Consider the following 11,149-nt stretch of genomic DNA (forward strand, 5'->3'; position numbering starts at 1 on the left):
AGGTGAACACTTCCCCTCCTCTCTGCCTTCTGCTCTGTCTTCCTTCCGGCTATGGGGCTGGGCACCAGTGGCGGCAGCCAGCGTAGACTTGGGGCCTGCACACCGGTGAACACAAGTCTGCTGCACCTGCGCCCCTTTGCAGCGGGTGAGACACTGGATCTTGAACGGATGTGAGCGGTGCAGGCAGTGAGCATCTCAATTTTCAGTCCGGGTTCTCATCTCCCACAGAGCTAAAAATACTAAGTGGCGCCCAGGCACCTGTGCGGACAAGGACAGGATTTATTTAACAGGGAGGGAATACACGTATATCTGCATGTGAGACTGGCTGCCCCACACAGAGAAATGGTGGGCCAAAGATTTGCCTGTGAAAAGAAAAGGGAGGGAGGGAGGGAGAGAGGTCTTCCATCTACTTGTTCACTTCCCAAATGGCCATGACAGCTGGAGCTGGGCTGATCTGAAGCCAGCAGCCAGGAGCTTCCTCCGGGTCTCTCGTGTGGGTTCAGGGGCCCAATCATTTGGGCCATCTTCTGCTTTCTCAGGCCTTAGCAGAGAGCTGGATCAGAAGTGGAGCAGCCAGGTCTCAAACTGGTGCCCATATGGGATGCCGGCACTGCAGGGGGAAGCTTTTACTTTCTATGCCACAGCGCCAGTCCCCTCACCTAAACTTTAACTAACTGCCTAGTTACACCATATCATAACCATCAGTGTGGAGTGGATGCCAACCAATTAAGAGGGACCAGTCGGAGTGGATACCAGCTAGAAACAGTAAGGATAGGCAGAATGGTACAAACCAGCTTAATACCAACCTTGATTTTGCCACACAGGTAAATCAGCAAGAGAAATGAATGAGCAGGCCCCTTAACCAATCTGAGCCTTCACCAAGTCTACTTTGGGTGCCCTGCACTCGTCCTCAGTCATCCCTGGGCTTTGGGGTGCCTGGTCTTTGTTCATTTTTCTACACACTCTCCCCAGATGGCTCATCCATTGTAAGTGTTGGAAGAAAAGTAAACACAAATTCTGGGGCTCTGTGTGCGGGTGAGAAGGCAGGGAGAGGGTGGGGCAGTTGGTGCAGACATGATTGCCATTCTGTCCACTGTTAATCCCAACACCTTTTCTTGTCACCATTCAGCAAAACTTAAAAAGAAAGTAGGGGGAAAAAAAAAGGTGCTGTGGTGTAGCCTCCAACTGCAGTGCCAGCATCCCATATGGGTGCCAGTTTAAGCCCTGCATGCTCCACTTCCGATCCAGCTCTCTGCTATGGCCTGGGAAAGCAGTAGAAGATGGCCCAAGGCCTTGGGCCCCTGCACCTGCGTGGGAGACCTGGAAGAAGCTCCTGGATCCTGGCTTCAGATAAGCACACCTCTGGACATTGTGGCCATTTGGGGAGTGAACCAGTGGATAGAAGACCTCTCTGTCTCTCCCTCTCTCTCTGTAAATCTGCCTCTCAAATAAATAAACAAATATTTTTTAAAAAATGAACTTAAAAACTCCACTGTCACCATTTCTCCACATGAAAGCCTTGGTCTCAGAATGCTAAAAAAAGCAGACTTCCACTTCTGGTCATGGTGGGGTACAAAGGACTGCACTTAATCTTCCTTGATTAACAACTAGAAACCTGGACCAAACATCAAAATCACAGCTTGAAGACGCTGCACAAGATGCTGTATAAGGATAAGACTTTACAACGAAGGTGGGCAAAGCAGGTGAGGTCTCTGACCACCCCGACTTGATGTGTGGAGGCCAGTGTTGGCCACTGAAGGCAGGGAGGGGCTCACACAGAGAGGGGTGGCTTCCGTGAGATGAGGAGCTGCACATCAGAGCTTGGAAAGGCTGTGGCAGCTGGAAGTCCTGGAACATTCCAGAAAGGAGGGAGTTGTGTAGAGAATGAGCTCGGAGAGGCTGTGTGGAGTTCCTTTGCGTTTCTTGCTGAGTCTGTGAGCATACGGAGTTGGATGCAGAACCGCCCTGGAATGATAAGACGAAGCGTTCTCAGCATGTGCACAGGGCAGGTGCATGTCCCATCTCGTGCAGGTAGCGTACATTCCTCAGGGATGGCACAGCCCAGGCAGGGCAGACCAAGGGAGAGCACACCTCAGGAGCCGACTTAAACTGTCCACCAGCTTCAGCTTCTCTGGCTTCTTGGCTGGCCATGTGACTACTCTCTCCCTCCCACATGCGCTCCTGCTATGAGGCCAGCCAGCCTGCTGCAATGCATCCAGAAGGCCCTCACCAGAGCCTGGCAGATGCTGGAGGCAGGAGCATGAGACTTGGTCCGCCCCTGGTCAGCACTGGGCTTTGTCAGTGTTTTGTTTCATTGTTTCAGTAGGGCGGAGGAATCTTATTGTGATTTTTATTTGCACCATCTTACTAATTAGCCATGTTGAGCCTCTTTCCATTTGTCTGTTTCCCATCCATTTATCTTCTTTGGCAGATGGCCATTCAGAAATTTTTCCCATTAAAAAACACAACTTGGGGGTGCTGTTAGGGCAATGAGTTAAGCCACCGCCTGCAAAGCTGGTATCCTTTTTGGGTGCTGGTTGGAGTCCTGGCTGCTCCACTTCCAATCCAGCTCTCTGCTATGGCCTGGGGAAGCAGCGGAAGATGGCCTAGGTCCTTCAATCCCTGCACCCACATGGGAGACCTGGAAGAAGCTCCTGGCTCCTGGCCTCCGCCTGGCTCAGCCCTGACCATCACTGCCATTTGGGGAGTGAACCTGCAGATAGAAGACCTCTCTCTGTCCCTCCCCCACCCCACCCCCATAACTCTGCCTTTAAAATAAGTAATTTTTAAAAAAGTACACTAAAATAAATATATATTATCTCCATTTTTTAAAAAAATGAACTATCTTTAACTAGAGTGGATACATTCTTTTTTCCCTTTTCCCCAAAGAAACCTTTTATTTAATGAGTACAAGCATCTTTTTTAAAAAAAAGTCTTTTTTTTAAAATTTAATTGAAAGGCAAAATTACAGAGAGACAGAGGGAGTGACAGAGAGAGAGAGAGAGAGAGAGAGAGAGAGAGGTCTTCCATTTGCTGGTTCACTCCCCAGATGGCCACAACCACCAGGGCTGGGCCAGGCTGAAGCCAAGAGGCAGGAGTTCATCCAGGTCCAGGTCCACTGCTGTCCCAGGTGCATTAGCAGGGAGCTGGATCAGAAGTGGAGTAGCTGGGACTTCAACCAATGCTCATATGGGATGCTGGTGCTGTAGGTGGAGGCTTAACCTTCTACTTCACAGCACTGACCCCTTCCCAAAAACTTAAAAAAAAAAAAAGCTGGGTCAGAAGTGGAGCACCAGGTCTCGAACTGGCACCCATATGGAATGCTGGCACTGCAGGCATTAACCCGCTGCACCACAGCACTGGCCTTAGTTCCCACCTACTTGTTCACTCCCAATATGTCCCCAACAGCCAACAACTGGCAGTAGAGATCAGGACACCATCCACATCTCTCACAAGGGTGTCAGGAATCCAACTACTCGAGTCATACCCTCTCTCCCAGGGGTCACATGAGCAAGGGGCTAAAGTCAGGAGCTAGAGTCAGGTATCCAACCTAAGTAATCTGATGTGGGACACCAGCATCTTAACTAGTATCTCCTCCTCCTCCTCCTCCTCCTTCTTTTAAATATTTATTTATTTATTTATTTGAAAGTCAGAGTTACACAGAGAGAGGAGAGGCAGAGAGAGAGAGAGGTCTTCCATCCGCTGGTTCACTCCCCAGTTGGCCGCAACAGCCAGAGCTGTGCCGACCCAAAGCCAGGAACCAGGAGCTTCCTCCAGGTCTCTCACGTGGCTGCAGGGATCCAAGGACTTGGGCCATCTTTACTGCTTTCCCAGGCCATAACAGGGAGCTGGATTAGAAGTGGAACAGTCAGGACTCGAACCGGTGCCCATATGTGATTTCCTTTCTTCTCCAACTTTGGGCTAAGTTGGGCTGCTGCTTCTAGTTCCCTGAGGTATAACATTAGATTGACTAACATTCTTTTTCTTTTTTTTCATTTTTTTTTAAGATGTCCTTATTTATTTGGAAGGCAGAGCAAGAGAGAAAGACAGAGAGACAAAGAGAATCTTCTGTTTTCTGGTTCACTCCCCACATGGTTGCAGTGGCCAGGACTGGGCCAGGCTGAAGCCAGGAGGTGGGGTCTTTTTGTATGTATGTCTTTTACAACACTGACAAGTTTGAAGGATGTGGCCCGATAAACAGCACAAATATTTTATTCTGGAATACCTTTGGATTTGCAGGACTACATAGAAAGCCCAAACTGCCTGTCTGCTAACATCTTCTGTTCCTGGGGTGTGTTTGTCACAGCTGAGGGACCACTGTGATGGCATTATGTACTAGACCCCACATTTCATTCACAGCTTCCGGATGTTCCCCAAATGTCTTTCCTGGCCCAGGACCCCCAATACACTTGGTTGGCATGTCTCCCTAGCTCCTCTGGTCTGTGACAGTGTCTTACGCTGGCCTTGTTTTTGATGATCTTGACACTTTTTTTTTTTAAGATTTTAAAATTTATTTTCCTTCAAAGAGTTACACAGAAAGAAAAAGAGAGGCAGAGAGAGAGAGAGAGAGAGAGAGAGAGAGAGAGAAGTCTTCCATCTGATGGTCCCCAGATGGCCACAATGGCCGGAGCTGCACTGATCTGAAGCCAGGAGCCAGGAGCCTCTTCCAGGTCTCCCACATGGGTACAGGGGCCCAAGGACTAGGGCCATCTTCTACTGCTTTCCCAGGCCACAGCAGAGAGCTGGATCGGAAGTGGAGCAGTCAGGACTAGAACCGGCGCCCATATGGGATGCCGGCGCTTCAGGCCAGGGCATTAACCCACTGCGCCACAGCGCCGGCCTGACCTTGACACTTTTGAGGAGTCTCGATTGCTGATTCTGTAGAAAGTCTGTCCATTTGTTTCTTTCTGACATCTTTTTCCTGGTTCAACCAGGGTTACCATGTTTCGAGAGGACGGTCACAGAGGTCACTGAATGCTGTCAGGGGTCAGTGGCCTCAAGGTGACCCATCACTGTCATCATTGACCTGGCTTTGCACCATGAAGCGACTCTCTCCCTTTTCACTCTCCTCCATCCTCACTCCTTCATATTCTCTCTCTCTCTTTTAGTGGATGACTCCTTGTTCTGTGAGTTTGATGTCCAAAACTGGGCAGGGCCGGGCCCAGGTCGAAGTGGGAACCGAGAATGCCATCCAAGTCCAGCATGTGGGTGGCAGGAACCCCATTACATGAGCCATCACCATGGCCTCCAGGGAGCTGGAGTTGGGAGCCAGAGCTGAGTATTGAGCTCAAGTGCTCTGATATTGAACACAGGTGCCTTAACTGGTGTCTCCAGTGCTAAGCTAAATACTCACCCCCAGTTGCTGCTGCTGCTTCTCTAGCTCTAAGCAATTGTACACAGATACTTTTTTCTTCTTAAAAAGATTTTCACTTTACTTGAAGGGCAGAGAGACAGAGAGATCTTCCATCTGGTAGCTTACTCCCCAAATGCCTACAACAGCTGAGGCTGGGCCAGGCCAAAGCCAGGAGGCTGGCTCTCTATCTGAGTCTCCCATGTGGGTGGCAGAGACTAAAGTACTTGGGCCACTACCTGCTGCCCCCCAGGGAGCACATTTGCAGGAAGCTGGATCAGAAGTGGAATTGGTACTCAGACCAGGCACTCTGATGTGGGATGTGGGCGTGTCAAATGAAAACTACCGAACCTGGGGCTGGCGCTGTGGTGTAGCAGGTAAAGCTGCACCTGCAGTGCCGGCATCCCGTATGGGCACTGGTTAGAGTCCCAGCTGCTCCACGTCTGATCCAGCTCCCTGCTATGGCCTGGGAAAGCAGTGGAAGATTGCCCAAGTGCTTGGGCCCCTGCACCCATGTGGGAGACCTGGATGAAGCTCCTGGCTCCTGGCTTTGGATCAGCGCAGCTCCAGCCATTGCGGCCAATTGGGGAGTGAACCAGCAGATGGAAGACCTCTCTCTCTCTCTCTCTCTCTCTCTCTCTGCCTCTCCTTCTCTCTGTGTGACTCTTTCAAATAAATAAATAAATCTTAAAAAAAAAAAAGAAAATTACTGAACCTAACATTTGTCCTGTCCTCTATTTAATCCTGTTTGTGTTCGAGTGTGTGTGTTAAAGAATACGTGGCATACAATGTAGCATTTGGCCCCTGCTAAGTGCACAATCTAGTGGCATTAAGTGTATCCACACTGTTGTGCAACCGTCACCATTATCCAGGTCCAGAGCATTTCAACATTACACACTGAAACTTCGTAAATGGTAACTCCCCGTTCTCTCCTCTGCCCAAACCCTGGTAACTGCCCCTTCGCTTTCCCTCTCTATGAACTTGCTTCTAAGTAACTCATATGTGATTTGGCCTTTTTTTGTCTGAGTTTTTCTTTTTAAGATTTACATATTTATTTGAGAGAGAGAAAGAGAGAGAGAGAGAGAGGTCTTCCATCTGCTGGTTCACTCCCCAGAAACCCACAATGGCCTGAGCTGCGCTGATCTGAAGCCAGGAGCCAGTTCTTCCAGGTCTCCCACGTGGGTGCAGGGGCCCAAGCACTTGGGCCATCTTCCACTGCTTTCCCAGGCCACAGCAGAGAGCTGGATCAGAAGAGGAACAGCCAGGACTAGAACCAGTGCACTGCAGGCAGCGACTTAACCGGCTACCCCACAGCTCTGGCCCATCAGCAGGATTTCTGTTTGGATCCTTTTTATTAGTTCTGTTTAATTAATAGTCTCTATTTGTTCATACCTTATTCTCCTGGATTGCTTTAGCATGCTGAGTGTGTTTAAGACGGTGGATTTAAAGACTTCTGGGCTTTGACGGGAACAGAAAATGAATTTCTTTCCTGTGAATGGACCATGTTTGTTGTTTCTTTATGTGCCTTTTAATTGTTGAAAACTGAACATTTTGGTGCTATCGTGTGGTGGCTCCAGAAAGCTGAGACTCCCTCCCTCCCACTGCTGTTGACAGTGGAAGGCTGAGCTGTCCATTGCTTTGGCATCTTTTCCAAACTATGTTTGCAAAGACTATTCCCTGCGTGTGTCATCGCAGAAGGCTCTGCTCTTTTACGCTTTTATCTTAATAATAGTCTCCTTATTAATTTCCTGAGATGTCTATCATTGGAAAAGAAAAGTTTAATTTAAAACAGCACCCTCCCGGGGCCGGTGGTGTGGCGCAGTAGGTTAAGGCTCTCACCCACAGTGCCGGCATCCCATATGGGCACTGGTTGGAGTCCCGGCTGCTCCACTTCCGATCCAGCTCTCTGCTATGGCCTGGGAAAGCAGTAGAAGATGGCCCAAGTCCTTGGGCCCCTGCACCCACGTGGGAGACCTGGAGGAAGTTCCTGACTCCTAGCTTCAGATCGGCTGAGCTCTGGCCATTGCGGCTATCTGGGGAGTGAACCAGTGGATGAAGACCCCTCTCTCTCTCTCTCTGTCTCTACCTCTCTCTGTAACTCTGTCTTTCAAAGAGATAAAATGAATCTTTAAAAACCAATGCGTCCTCCCAGCCCCTGTAGATGGGATCTGGCCTGGGGCACTCCTAAAATGCTTCTCCAGGTCACCAGCATCTCTTTGCTTCCCGCCAGCGTGCAGCCCCTGGATCAGTGAGATGTGCAAGCCTGGGGTCCTCCCTGTGGCCTGAGCAGCCTCTTTCCTAACTTCTGGGGCAGGTGCAGCCAGCCTTGCTCGTCAACTTCATGCCCTCCGATGTTCATCTCCTCTGCCTCTTCTCTCCTAGGCCTTTGCAGCCCGTCTGCTCTTCTCCCTGCCTGTTGGCACATGCCTCACCTTGCTAAGGGTGTTCCGCCCCGTCCAAGGCTGTGCACGGGTGCTGTCAGGAACACCAATGTAGCCTGAGCGAGGCAAGTCAAGGACCAGTCAAGGAGAAGCCTCAGTGTGGCACTGCAGGAACCCTCCCGATTATGTCAAAAAATGCACAAGTTGTGGTGCAGCCGGAAAAGCTACTGCTTGCAGTGCCAGCATCCTGTATGGCCCTGTGTTCAAGTCCCGGCTGCTCCACTTCCCATCCCGCTCCCTGCTAATGGCCTGGGAAAAGCTGCAGAAGATGGCCCAAGTGCTTGGGCCCCTGCCACCCATATGGGAGACCTGAAAGAAGCACCTGGCTTCTTCCTGGCCCAGCCCTGGCCATTGCGGCCATCTGGGGAGTGAACCAGCGGGTAGAAGATCGCTCTCTGTGTCTCTCCCTTTCTCTATAGCTCTGACTTTCAAACATGTAAGTAAAAATCTTTTTGAAACATGTACAAGCACAGACTTTGAGGACAAAAATCTGTGTTGACTCTCGGCACCCATCCAGCGCAGAGGAAGAATGCAAGCTTCCAACCCTGCCTCAGGGGAGTGAGGGGCGGCAGGGGGGAAGGGGACTGAAGGCAGAGCTATCTTCCATCCAGGGGTGCATTCCCCAAATGGCCAGGAGCTTCCTCCAGGTCTCCCACATGGGTGCAGGGGCCCAAAAACTTGGGCCATCTTCTGCTACTTCTTCAGGCATCTTAGCAGGGAACTGGATCGGAAGTGGAGCAGCTGGGACTTGAACCCGCCACCCTATGGGATGCTGGCAACTGCAGGTCGTGGCTTAACATTGGCCCCTGCCTCCCCTTTTTGTCACCCTCCTCCTCTGCTTTTCCAAGCTTTCCTCTTTTATGTAGCTGTTTTCCTTCCAATGAGTTCCTTGCATAAGTTGCGCTGTTAAAAACATCTGTAGAGAAGACGCGGGTTTCCCCCTTGGGATTCACTTCCCTGGAATGTATTCCCAGATGGAGAAGCTGCAGGCCAAATGGGAGGAGCAGCTGTGCAGCCCCGTTAAATATCACAGATATTCTAGATTCTGGCCTAACTCACCGTCCCCGCCCCACCACCCCCAGTCTTTGTTTTTCTCCCTTGAGTGCCAGCAACTGGTTTACTTTCCTTGTGTCTGCCTTGATGGAATGTCCAGTAAGTGCCAGATGTCTTTATCTGCTGTTCCTGAAGTATTCCTTTAAAAAATATTTAGAAAAATAAGATTTTGGAGGCTGGTGCTGGGGCGTAGCGGGTAAAACCACTGCCTACAGTGCCGGCATCCTATATGGACGCTGGTTCGAGTCCTGGCTGCTCCACTTCCAATCCAGCTCTCTGCTATGGCCTAGGAAAGCAGTAGAAGATGGCTCAAGTCTTGGGCCCCTGCACTCGCGTGGGAGACCTGGAAGAAGCTCCTGGCTCCTGGCTTCAGATCAGTGCAGCTCTGGCTGTTGCGGCCAATTGGGGAGTGAACCAGTGGATGAAAGACCTCTCTCTCTCTCTCTCTCTCTAACTCTATATTTCACATAAATAAAATAAATCTTAAAAAAAAAAAAAAGAAAAAGAAAATGGCCTGGAGCGTGGTGAGGGCTCCATAAATAAACGCAGGTCCTCTCCAATGCTAGTGTTGTTATGGGAACCGGTCAGGCCACTCTGGGTTTTTCTTTTTCTGTTCCTGGCCTCTGAGTTCATTCCCATGGCCACACACTCAGTGCTTCATGGAAATGGAACTCACATAGCATAAACTTCACCATTTTGAAGTATAGAATCGAATGCTATTTTAAAATGGTTTGCTTATGTGGGAGGCAAAGTGACAGAGAGAGAGAGAGAGAGAGAGAGGGGCAGAGATCTTCCGTTTGCTGGCTTCAGGAGCTCAAGCCGGGTGTCCCATGTGAGTGGCAGGAACACAATTAAATGATCAGTCACCACTCCTTTCAGGGCGAGCACTAGTAGGGGGGCTGATTCTAGGAGAAAAATCAGACCCAACACCAGGGCGACCACGGTGAGCAGCAGTCTGGACCCAACAGGCTTCGTGGAGCGCCCTCTGCTGCCCGGCCCCTGTCAGGGCAGCAAGCTCCGGCGCGAGCCCTTGCTCACAGCACAGGGCGCACATGTCCCAGCCGCTGAGCACTGAGCGGAACAGGGTCCCTCCAGAACCCATGCCCCCTGGAACTCAGATTAAGAGGGGACTTCAAAGAGTTCACAGACAAAGGAATTCAAAGGTATACGTGTTAGAGAAGGAGTTTTGAAATTCATGCATAATTTTTTCATAATATGCATTTCCACAAACTTTTGTGCATGGATATCGGTTTTTTGGGGGCACCAAAATACACTTGCCTTTTAATTCCATTTCTCAAAAACTTTTTTCTTAAATATTTATTTATTGGAGTCGGTACTTTGGTGTAGTATGTAAAGCCACCACCTACATGGGTGCCGGTTCTAGTCCCAGCTGCTCCACTTCCAATCCAGCTCTCTGCTATGGCCTAGGAAAGCAGTGGAAGATGACCCAAGTCCTTGGGCCCCTGCACCTGCATGGGAGACCCGGAAGAAGCTCCTGGCTCCTGGCTTCGAATGGGTGCAGCTCTGGCCATTGTGGCCATTTGGGGAGTGAACCAACAGATGGAAGACCTCTCTCTTTCTGCCTCTCTGTAGCTCTGCCTTTAAAATAAATAAATAAATCTTTAAAAATTCTGAATTTATATATAAAAGTTTATTTGGAGAGAGAGAGAGAGAGAGAATCTTCATCCTCTGGTTCACTCCCCAAATGGCTTCAATGGCTGGGGCTGGGCCAGGCCAAAGCCAAGAGTCAGGAGCTTCTTCCAGGTCTCCCATGTAAGTTCAGAGACCCAAGGACTTGGACCATCTTCCACTGCTTTCCCAGGCCATAGCAGGGAGCTGGATCCAGAGTGGAGCAGCCGGGACTCGAACCAGTGCCCATATGGGATGTCAACACTGCAGGTGGAGGCTTAATCTTCTACTCCACAGCACTGACACCTTCCCAAAAACTTTAATATATATATTTGTTTGTTTGTTCTCACTTTACTTGAAAACTAGAGAGAGAGAGAGAGAGAGAGAGAGAGAGAGAGAGAATCTTCCATTTGCCATCTTCCATTTGCTGGTTCACTCCCCAAATGCCTATAAAAAGTCAGGGATAGGCCAGGCCAAAGCCAGGAGCCCAAAATTCAATCCAGGTCTCCCACATGGGAGGCAGGGACCCAAGCACTTGAGCCCTCAGCTGTCACCTCCCGGGACACACATTAGCAGGAAGCTGGATCAGAAGCAGAGCTGGGCTCCAACCCAGGCTCTCCAATATAGGATGCACGTGTTTCAAGGGCCATGTTAACACTGAGCCAAAACTAATCCC

This window comes from Lepus europaeus, chromosome 18 (assembly GCF_033115175.1).
Source record: "Lepus europaeus isolate LE1 chromosome 18, mLepTim1.pri, whole genome shotgun sequence".
Taxonomy (NCBI): Eukaryota; Metazoa; Chordata; class Mammalia; order Lagomorpha; family Leporidae; genus Lepus; species Lepus europaeus.